This window comes from Thalia democratica, chromosome 2 (genome assembly GCF_965202585.1).
Source record: "Thalia democratica chromosome 2, ktThaDemo2.hap1.1, whole genome shotgun sequence".
NCBI lineage: Eukaryota > Metazoa > Chordata > Thaliacea > Salpida > Salpidae > Thalia > Thalia democratica.
This window is the reverse complement of record NC_139166.1, coordinates 63,883,688-63,896,013: the sequence shown is the minus strand read 5'-3', so window position 1 is coordinate 63,896,013 and position 12,326 is coordinate 63,883,688.

The window sequence follows — 12,326 nt, the reverse complement described above, 5'->3', positions numbered from 1 at the left end:
AATGAAACAAAGCTTATTTTTAAGATTTAAATTCTTTACATAACTTTCACTAAGAAGTCGGAGAGAACAACAAGTTTTCATTTTTATACGTTATTTATATGTTTATTATACCTCATATCATTTACCTTTTTATATCATACTCAGTATGAACCTGAAAACAAAGTTTAGTTGGCAAAACTTACATTACCAATATTTTTGCATTAAGAAAAAATAAGTCAACTTAAGCAAAAAAAATGTATCATAGAGCCAACACGACATGTTCTAACTTTCACTAAGAAGTCGGAGAATATTTATACGTTTATACCTTACAAAAGGTGAAATAAAACTCAGTATGAACTAAAAAACTAAGTTTAATTGGCAAAACTTACATTAACAATCGTTTTGCATTAAGAAAAATAAGTCAACTTAAACAAAAAAAATGTATCTTAGAGCCAACACGCCATGTTTAAAGTAGTTTCTTAACTCTAAAGTGTATGAATATATATTAAACTTAACTAAGAAAGTGATAAAACTACATGGTAATAACTTAAAGAAATATAAGACAAAAGAAAAAATTCCAAGCAGACTTAGACTACAACTTATTAGAGATTTAACACCTGTATTTGACAACATTGATAAAAATTTTATCAAAATCAACGTATAATCAGGTAAATCAAAGAATTATAATTGTTTTTAAACCAATGTTAAAAATTAAACAAAAAGAGGCGACACCCAACTTAGATAAAAATTGCGTTTTAAACAAATAGCTTATGTGACAATTACTATATTGGACAAACTTCTATACATTTCAAAACTATAATCAAAGAAGTTTTACCTAAATGTTTTTGAGTTTCATAGAAGGTATAACTGAAATTAAGACACAATCAATGACAAAAGCTTTTAAAAGATCTTTCATAGCTGAAAATTTTATAAATGATACAGATAGTGAATAATATTTTTAACTATTTAAATTCAAAATGTTTTTCACTGCGGTAATTGCTTTCTTCTTTTTTAGTTAGAAGGTTATTCGATATTTAAGAAATAAAGTTGTTTAAAAATTAAAAATTTAGGCATTTAATGTTATTTTTAGTGAAGTTAACCATTTTGTTGCTCTTAATTATACTTAAATTTAATTCAAAGTTATTTTACAAAGATTATTTATTACTCTCATTTATACTAATTAGTTTAATTTATCTTTTTTTAAGTAAATAAAAAATCATATTTTAATTTTTAATGTGTTTCCGATGGCAAGTACAGAAATATAATAAACTTTCACAAAAATTATTTTTAGTATTTTTGTTTTTTATAAATAACTCGTTTTATTAAAAAATAGTACTTGTATATAATAGTTATACTATCAAAATCCACCCGCGTTCAAAATCCACCCGATCAAAATCCACCCGGTTCAAAATCCACCCGATCAAAATCCACCCGAGTCAAAATCCACCCGATCAAAATCCACCCGAGTCAAAATCTACCCGATCAAAATCAACCCGAGTCAAAATCGACCCGATCAAAATCGACCCGGTTCAAAATCCATCCGATCAAAATCCACCCGATCAAAATCCACCCGAGTTAAAATCCACCCGATCAAAATCAACCCGACTCTAAATCCACCCGTTTCAAAATCCACCCGATCAAAATCCACCCGATCAAAATCCACCCGGTTCAAAATCCACCCGGTTCAAAATCCACCCGATCAAAATCAACCCGACTCTAAATCCACCCGTTTCAAAACCCACCCGATCAAAATCCACCCGGTTTAAAATCCACCCGATCAAAATCAACCCGAGTCAAAATCCACCCGATCAAAATCCACCCGAGTCAAAATCCACCCGATCAAAATTCATCCGAGTTAAAATCAACCCGAGTCAAAATCCTACCGACACAAAATCAACCAAAGTCAAAATCCAACCGAATCGAAACAAGCACCTTGTTTATTAATTTCTTTTTAAATCAAGTATCATTTAAACAAATCTCACCACTCTAAAGTACCAATCTTAAACAAGTTTTATTTAAAAAACACTTATAAAATCTTGTATTTTTGTCCCTTATAAATTGACCTAAGAATATAAAAACTGTACTACAGATTGAACTTATTTTGTGGGGTTTTTTGAGTTGTTATTTGGTATTTTTGCTTATTATAAGGAATTTTTGACAAAAATATTTTTGTTTTTTTGATTACTGAATATAATTTTGAATAGCTACAGCCGTCAAGCAGCTTTTAAAGGAACTGTTGTTTTTGATACAAGTATAACTATAAGAGCTAATAAAAGTTAAACAACGTCAGGATAAATAAATTAAAGTTTTACTATACAAATATGACTATGTTAAAACTTTTAGAAAACTAAAGGATGTGCCAGAAAAAATAATCTTGTATTATCTCAATCACAATTACACGACAATCAATTATAATTTACTGTTTCTAGGTATAAAATTTAATAATTTAGAACTTTTAAGTAATTTTTAAACAAATACGTCACACGATATAATTTTTATAAAAACTGAGTATTACAAGTGAAAGCTACCATCTATACTACAAATTAATCCATTTAATTTAGGGGTCAGCAAACTGCGGCCCTCGAAGTGTAAATATGTGGCCCTCGAGCATGTAAATTTGGTCCGCAAAACAAAACTAAATTTAAATTGAAATTTTCAAAAAAAAGAAAAAGAAATTATAATAGTTTGTTTTTAAGTTCCTGAATATCTTTTAAAAACCATTTATTACGCTTAAGCCTTAGATGTGAAAAAAGACAGATAGTAAATCTAGAAGTTTTTCTTTAAAGTTTGGACTTTACTTTTCCTTTTAAACAACAAAAGTTTACATACTTGGATAAATGTCTCAGTCTACCAAGTGCTTGTGGTCTGATGATCTGATTGGTATGATCTTCACTTTATGTTAATTATTATTGTAAGTTTATTGTCATACGAAGGACCCAGGCATCAAAACCTAGGCACTTATACTTTAATTAGTTTCTTTGTGAACTTTATTTGGAATAAAATAAGCTAAGCTTGTTTAAAACTTAAAGTTTGATTTTGAAAAACAGTAAAGTTGTTATTAATTAGACATGAAGTTTTTAAATTTCTTTTTATACCATTTTTAGAAACTATAGTACAAAAAAAACGTTTGTAAAATTTTTAGAACATACAAATACACACTCTTTTGCGTCATGTCGTATTTATCTATTACTGAAATTTTCAAGATCTTAACGTTTTACATATATAAAAATTTAATAATTTTTTAAGCTGTTTTAATCTTTAAAAGTTATGGTCATGTTAGTTAGACAATGCTTCTAAGCTTTTAATAAAGTTGTAATAACTTACCAAAGTTTTACACTACTTGATATTAATTTATCAATATTAATAATGATATTATAAATTTGTAACTATTAGAAATCTTTGTTAAGAAAAGGTCACTAATTTACTTTAGATAGTTACCTTTACTGTATTGCCATTTAAAGATTTTTCAATATTAACTTTAAATTAAATATTTATTAATTTTCTGTTTTATTTGTTAGACAAAATTTTCACGCTTTTAAAGTTAATTTGTCTGCTAAACAATTTGTTATAACAATAGTTGTCTTTACCGTTTAAATTCGTTATAACCAATATAAAATTTTGTTTAATTTTAATATTGTTTCATTTTTAATTAAATTACTTAAAATTTCTAAGTTTTAACAAATGGACTTTTTTTTATATGAAGATTATATTTAAAAAAATAGTGGTAAATAATAACATTTCCATTTCTATGAATTAGAAAATATCAATTAACAATATAATATTGAACAGTAAATAATAATTTATCTTACTTAATTACAATTTCTATGCAACTTTATATTTATAAAAAAACATAAAACGTTTACAACTAATTAATTAAAAACATGCAGTTATAGCTTTTAACTTAAATTGTCGGAAATTAATTCAAGAAAATTTATCGCATGTAAATTAAAAGTTTTAGATTAGAAAATTTTAAATTTAAAATTTAAACGTTAACCAAAAGAGATTAAATTTTATAAAACCACTCAATTAATCAGTTTCAAAACTGGCCTTAACCTATTAATAAAATTAATAATACGATTGTTTAAGTTGATACAGTCTGGTACAAAAATTCATAAAAATGACTTATACTTGAATTTAAACTCTCTTGTCTGAAATACATACTTTTTTTAATGAACATATGTAAAAATAGAACATTTTAATAATAAATTAAAAATGTTATAAATTTTTTTTTCGTAATATTTGTTATAAATATAGTGTCATTTCTAAAAAACTCAACTTATTTGTTTACTACTACAATTCTAAAGTATATAATTTCCCTAGCTCAAGTCTAACTACTAACTTTTTTAGTTGCAATTTACAAGCTATTTGAGCAAACTCAATGAATTGTAGAGTCGATATTTGTTTTATGTAAAGGACTTTAGAATTCATAGAAAAATGTTTAGCTTTTTAATTTGTACTATTAGTTAAAAACTAGCAAATTAAGTTGTTATCTAATTAAAAATAACTTATAACTTTAGTTACTTTAGACAAAACAATTTTTAGTTTTTTCAAAAATAGATGGTTTATAAAAAAAACATTTAATAAAATAAAACTCAAATAACTTAAACACTTTGAAAAAAAGATAATAGCAGCTAAAATTATTGTATAAGTTTAAAAAAATAACTAAAAAATATTTGTAACAAAAATTAGATAGAAAACAATAAAATTGTTTTAAAACAGTTATTGATTTCTTACATATTCCTCATTTATATTTTTAGTAAATTAGTTTTCGTATTTTTATATTAAAATTTATGTTCTGTTTTTTAAAATTACTAATAAAAGAAACGTCAATAAATTGTTTACTAAACGACAAATAAAAGCGCTCAAAATATTTGGTCCTAAGTCCTCTTGCACGAACATACCTTAGAGTTATCGAGTCGCACACCAAAAATATCTTTTAACGTCTTTTCCACGTCGAAAACAATAATGTTTTAAATATAATTAATAGGTGATAGTTTTTCCAAATTTACAAAGGATTTTTATTTTATTATCACGTAGCAATTTTATATAATTCTTTATCTATATTTTATTTTTTATAAACACTGTTAGTTGAATTTTTTTATATAATAAAATATTGTATGTAATACTATTTTGAAATTTAAGTAAAGCACAAAACACAAAACTTTTTACATCAAAAAAAAAAGCTCAAAAATTTTAGATTAATATTTTAATTTTCTTTTTGTAACATTTTATTAACATTTTCATAAATTTACATTATTTGGTATTTGATTTTTGTAATTTTCTTTAGTTTAATAAATGTTATTAAAGATTCTTCTAATTTATAAACTTCTATAGTTTTGATATTTTAATTTACTATGAGTTATCCTTAGTAAATATTTTTATTTAATTATGATTGACTTTGGGAACTTAAATTAGAAGGAAGTTTAAATGGATTAAAACTGAGCGTAATTCTTTTTTTATTTTTTTTTAACTTCATTTTTAAAAGTAACACCAACACTACTAACATTAGTAAATTATAAACATTTTAAATACTTGTAAAGCTACTATGAATATTTTTTTTAATGCTGTTTAATTATATTGCTTAACTTATTTTTTTAATTATTTTATTAAATAAATTAAAATTTCTTTCTTTATAAATACTTACTCTTTTTTATACCAATAGTTGTTTAAACATATAACTTTATTCAATATTACAAAATTCTATTAGAAATTAGTTCTTATTTCGAAAAAAAATGAACTCGGGTTGATTTTGATTGGGTGGATTTTGAACCGGATTGATTTTGATTGGGTTGATTTTGATCTGGGTGGATTTAGAGTCGGGTTGATTTTGATCGGGTGGATTTTGATCGGGTGGATTTTGACTCGGATGGATTTCGATCGGGTGGATATTGAACCGGGTTGATTTTGATCGGGTGGATTTTGACTCGGGTTGATTTTAATCGGGTGGATTTTGAACCGGGTTGATCTTGATCGGGTGGATTTTGAACCGGGTTGATTTTGAACGGGTGGATTTTGACTCGGGTGGATTTTGATTGGGTTGATTTTAATCGGGTGGATTTTGAACCGGGTTGATTTTGAACGGGTGGATGTTGATCGGGTGGATTTTGAACCGGGTAGATTTTGATCGGGTTGATTTTGATCGGGGGGATTTTGATCGGGTAGATTTTGATCGGTTTGATTTTGATCGCGGGTGGATTTTGATTGCGGGTGGATTTTGAACGTGTCCCATATAATACTAGTGGGAATGTGTGGTATATGAAAGAAAGTTCAAAATTGTTTGAACCTAAAATATACGAATTGTATGAAATTAAGAACGAGTTTTTTTGTTGTTACTCCATAAATACTTTACAGATCAATTTAAAACTAAGAAGTGATTTAATGCAGGTCATCAATGGTAAGTATATAAATTTTTGTTGGTGTACATGCGGTAACTTCGCCAAACGAATCGTATCAAATTGGATACGCTTTTTTTTTTTGTTGTGAGATTTTTTTAACACAACGAGTTGTCTTGAAACTAGAAAAAGAACTATTTTAATTAGTAGATATACTAATATAAACTGCTATACATGCAGTAACTTTGCCAAACCAACCGTTTTTAGTTTCAACCAAAACTGTTCTCCGATAAAAAGTCTACCCCTATGGCCATGTCAGGTTAAATGATGCATTGAACCCTAATGGTCTTATATAATAAACAAAAAAAAAAATTACATTGCATTTACTTAATCAATTATTTTTATTAAGTAATAAGTAATATTTGTAAAAAATAAATTAAACTTAAGTTGTTACTTAAATTTAATTTTGAATGTAGATCTTATTTTAGTATATTTTTACACTAAAGAAATATTGTTCAGCTTAAAAACTTTTAATTTTTCCATAAAAAACTAATGTACTAAGTAAAATCATGTTAATCGAAAAGCCTTCAGCTAAGTATCAAAACCAAATCGTAATAAAACAAATGCTCAGAAATTTATTCAACTGTTGCAACGAAAATTAAGCCCGAAGTGACGTAATAATGCGAATGTTTCTAAAAATTATTTTGCGTGAAGTATGTATATGTAAGCTGCTTTTTAACACACAACTGTTTCCAACTATTCTACAACTACCCTTCGAAATTTCAAGTCCCTACATAGGTGACCAAAAATATTAATTTTCTAGTTCTATTAAAGCTAATTATACTTAAAATGTGCTTAAACACTTCAAATACTTTTTATTTTATATAACAGTTGTAAAGAGTTTATCTTTTTTACCTTCTTCTATAGACTTTTTTTCAAAAGTAAACTTTAAGCTAATTTATTAAAATTTAAATGATGAATTTTAATAAGTTGAATCTGAAAATTTTCTGGTAAATTTATACATTGCAATACAAACAGCAAACTATTCAAATTTTTTTATTTGCTCCTAGTGACATAAAAATAGTGTTTTAGGAAGTTAAGTTTGCGAGCGATTTTTATTTCAAAGATGATTGTGAAAACAAAACTCTTTAAGTAATTGATAGTGGATCTCAATTTTTTAAGTCACTACATTAGTGATCAAAATTTTATTCAAGTTTTAAGCTCTATAAAAAATTTAAGAATATAATTTTTGAACTTTAAAAATAAGTGTTTTTTTAATAAAAAAATGTATTTTGTTTATTAATTTTTCTTAAACAATTTGTTGTTTCATATCGACAAATTTATTTTTATTTATTTTATTCAGTTTTTTGTTGTATTCTTTACTTTACCAAATATTTTTACTAAGTAGACTGAATACAAAAAAAAGAACATTTACTGTAAAAAAGTGTATTTGTTCAACCTTACAATATTTAAGAAAAGTTTTTTTTTAAGTTTAGCAAAAAATTAACAAAAAATAATATAAACAATAAAAAAATTAATATTTAAAGCTTAAGGTATTATAAAATGGTTTTAAAACTAAAATATTTGATAAAATTTGACTATAAAATCAAATTTATACCGCAGTATTAAAAACAATGTTACATAATTTTACAGTAGGTACAAGTATAAACAATTAAGAAAGTCATTTTAAGCGCAATTTTAGTTCTTATTGCACATTTTAAAAGTATCTATAGAGAATTTTACTTTAAACATAAACTATAGATTGCCATTTACCTTTCAAGATCAAACATTAAATTTTTAAGCTTTTCATAAAAAATTATACTAAGTAAAAACATGCTTTTCTAAAGCTTTTTGCTAAAAAACATATTTTGTTATGATAACACGAATGCTCTGAAATTATTTTAGTGACTGAAGTGACAAAAAATTCTCGCATGAGGGAAAACTTACTTTGCAAGCATTATATTTTTCAACGCTGAATTTAAACACACAACTGAGTTTATCTGTTCTGCATTAGTCCCATTTAATTTTGAAGTCACTACATAAGTGAAAAAAATACTCAAACTTATATTTTTATAAAAATTATTAAGGCTAAATATTTAGCATTTTGTAAAAATAAAACAGTTTGTTGTAAGTTTTAACACTTTTTTTTTTGTAAATTTAATTTAAATTTTTCCAGTTTTAATAATTTTTTACTGAGATAACAAAATGAATTTTTAATCTATTTTTGTTGTAAATTTTGCTATACTAAAAATTTTATTTAAGGTAAACTTAATATGAAAATTTTAAACTATAACAATTATTTATGAGGTGAAATTCACTGAAACTTATTTTGCCAGCATAATGCATTTCACTAGTTAATTTTGAAAATTCATTTTCAAAGTGTTCTACAATGGTTAATCAAATTTTAAATTTACTGCATAAAGTGACAAAAAATTTTAAACTTTTAGTTTTATAAAAATTTTTAAGACTAAAATGTTAGCTTTTAATAAAAATGTTCTTTATTTTTTCACCAATTTACAGTTAAAATTTCATTTAAAGTTTTGATGAGCAACTTGTTTATTTTACCTAGTTTTAAAAATATAACTTCATAGTTGAAATTTACAAATTTTTAACAAATTAGAAAAATTAACTTTAATAAGTTAAATAAAATTTTTCTGCCGAATGTTAAACTTGCATACAAAATAACAAACACACATAAATTCATTAAAATTTTGCTTTCCTAAGCTCGTAATGACGTAGCGATGCGAAATTCACAAATAAAGAATTATGCCAGCAATATTCAGTTCAGCGCTGAATTTTAAGATGCAAAATATTCTTTGATAATATCGATTTCAATTTTAAAGTCACTACATCAGTGACAAATAATACCAAAAATTTAATTTTTATAAATATTAGTAGGATACAGATTAGGCATTTTATAAATACAAACAAATTATTATTTTATTTAGATATTATTTCATAGCAAATTGAGTTTTAATTTGCATTGTTTTAATGAATTTTTACAAAAAAAAAGTTTACTAAAGTTAATCTAATTTAAATAAAACTTTTTAAGTTTCAATTTTGCTATAATACGTACTAACAACTAAGCAATACCAGGCTAATCTAAGATTTTTTGTCTAATAACTAAACTAAATCAGATAGAAAAATTACTCGAAAATTTGTTTAAGTTTTTTCTGATGCCTTTACATATGTCATGATGCGATAGTAACTGAAAACCGACTTTGCGAGCATCATGTATTTCTAGGCTGAATTTGTGTGTTTCAAACTGTTCGATTGCGGTTCTTTAAACTTTAAAGTCGCCTCATAAGTAAAAATTTTAAAGTTTTAGTTCTATAACTACTTTTAAGTGTAAAATGTTACTTTTTGTAAAAGTACTCTTTCATTTGTTTAAACAAGTTTATGAGAAACTTGTTTTTTATCCTTGTTCTAAGACTTATTTTATCAACAAAAATGTTTGAGAACTTTTGAAAATTTATACCATGAGGTTTGATAAGTTAAGTCTACAAGCTTTCTTCTAAATAGTAAACTTGTATACTAAAATAAAAAAGACAAAAATACATTAAAACTTTGCTTTTCAAAGCTAGTATCACCGTAACAATTTAAAATTCACTAAAATTCTATAATGCGAGTAATTCGTTTTATTAACTGAATTGTTTCTATCTGTTCTAAAACAGTCAACTAAATCTTAAAGTAACTACAAAATGACAAAAAATGTTCAAACTTTTATTTTTATAAAACTGTTTTAGCATTTTGTATAAATAAAACATTTTTTATAGGTTTTAAGACTTTTAATAGTAAGTTTTATTCAAATCATCTAGTTTTACCAATTCTCTTACTCAAATAACATAAATTTGAAAAAATTTAACAAGATGTGTTTTTACTATTATCTTTGTTGTATATTTTGCTATAACAAAAATTTTAACTAAGGTGAACTTAATATAAAAGTTATATTAAAACAATTATTTTTAAGGCAAAATTTATTGAAGCCTATTTTGCGAGCATAATGTATTTTAAAAATCAAAATCGAAAATCAATTTTCAAATTGTTTTACAACGGTTAACGAAACTATAAAGTTGTTCCATAAGTGTAACTTTTAGTTCTGTAAACTTTAAAGACTGATTTGTTAGCATTTTATACGAATATTCTTTATCTTATTTAAGCGGTTATCATCAGCAACTTGTTTATTTTACCATGCTTTGAAAATACAAACACAAATTTATGATTTAAATTTTTTTAACAAATTTTAAACAATGAGTTTTAACTATGTACTTGTATTTTAAAGTTGAATTCAAAATTTCTCAGCAAAAAATTAAATTTGAATGTTAAAAAACAAACACACAGAAATGCTTTTATTTTTTTTGCACTCTAAAACTCGTAATGACGTACCGAGGCGAAATTCACAAAAAAATAATGGTTTAGCTAGCTATATTTAGATCAAAGCTGAATTAGTATATAAAACTGTTTATAAAAGTTATTGTCACAAAAAATTAGGAATTTTATAAAAATACACTTTACAAAAAATTGTTTTTGTTTTTTAGATATTGTTTTAAAGCAACTTGTATTTTAATTTGCTTTGTTCTAATGACTTTTTACAAAAAACATTTAATATAATACATCAAATTTTAAATACTTATTTATAACTTTTTTTATGCTTTACTTTAAAAAACATTGGAGCTTAGGTAAACCTAGTAGAACGGATTTATCTATTTATATTATCGCTTTTAAAAACAATATTATTTAACTTTCAAGTTTTTTGTTTTATAGAAAATATTAATAACTGAATAAAATCAGAACAATCTTTATGTTTATTAAAATCTGCCCAAAAATTTGTTAAAGCTTTGTTTTCTAACGCCTTTACTTGTGTTTATTTACTGAAAAATAATTTTGCGAGCATTTGGTATACCTAGGCTGAATTTTTAATTATCTTAAACTGTTCTACTACGGTTGTCCAAAGTTTAAAATTACTTCATAAGTGACATAAAAATTTCAAATTTTTAGTCCTATAACTTTTTTTCAGTGTAAAATATTAGCACTTTAGAAATGAACTTTTTAATTTATTTGAAATAGATTTATAACAAACTTGTTTTTTTACCTGGTTTTAAGTACTTTTTTACTAAAATGGTTTTCTAAATAAGTTATTAAAGTTTTAAATGAAGAGTTTTGATAAGTTGAGTCTAAAACCTTTCTGCTAAATGGTATATTTGTATATTAATATCAAAAAGACATTAGTTCATTTAAATTTTGTTTTTAAAATCCGGTCGTGACATAAAAGTATGAAGTTCAATAAAACGAATTTTGTGAGTGATATGGATTTCAAAGCTAAATTCGTTGAAACAAGTTTTAAAGTTTTCTTTTTAGTTGATCTTGTTTTAAAAGTCAGTAAAAAAGTAATAAAACACAATTAAACATATAATTTTTGCATAAACTTTTATAAAAACTAACTTATTGTATATTAATTAATCAATTTTTTGAGCAACTTGTATTTTCATTAGCTTTTTTTTAAACTACTATTTACAAAAAAAAAAGTTTTGATATAATTTAAAAAGTTTGAAAAAAGCAGTTACAACTAGTTTTTCGTTGTAATTTATACTTTAAGAAAGGTTTGAGTTTAGGTTAACATAGTAGAACAGGTTTAATTTATAATTTTACTTAAATGAACCATTTGTTTAATTTTAAATAATTGTAACATTTTGTGGTACCCACACACACTTTTTCAGTTACTATTTACATTTTCAGTACAAATACACACTATTGAAACTTATAAAAATAATAACTTGATGTTTTTGTAGGAACTTGAATTATATTTAACTTTTTATTGATTTTTTTTGATTATTATTAACTAAAAAAATTGAAAATTATATATACAGTCTACAAAAATATTTGCACAAATAAAAATTTATAACGTCAATACTTTTTTTACTATAAAGCAGTTAAAGTATCAAGTTTTTAATTAATTAAAATTTAGCAACTTTGTATTAATATAACAAAAGTGCTTGAAAATAATATATATGAGTT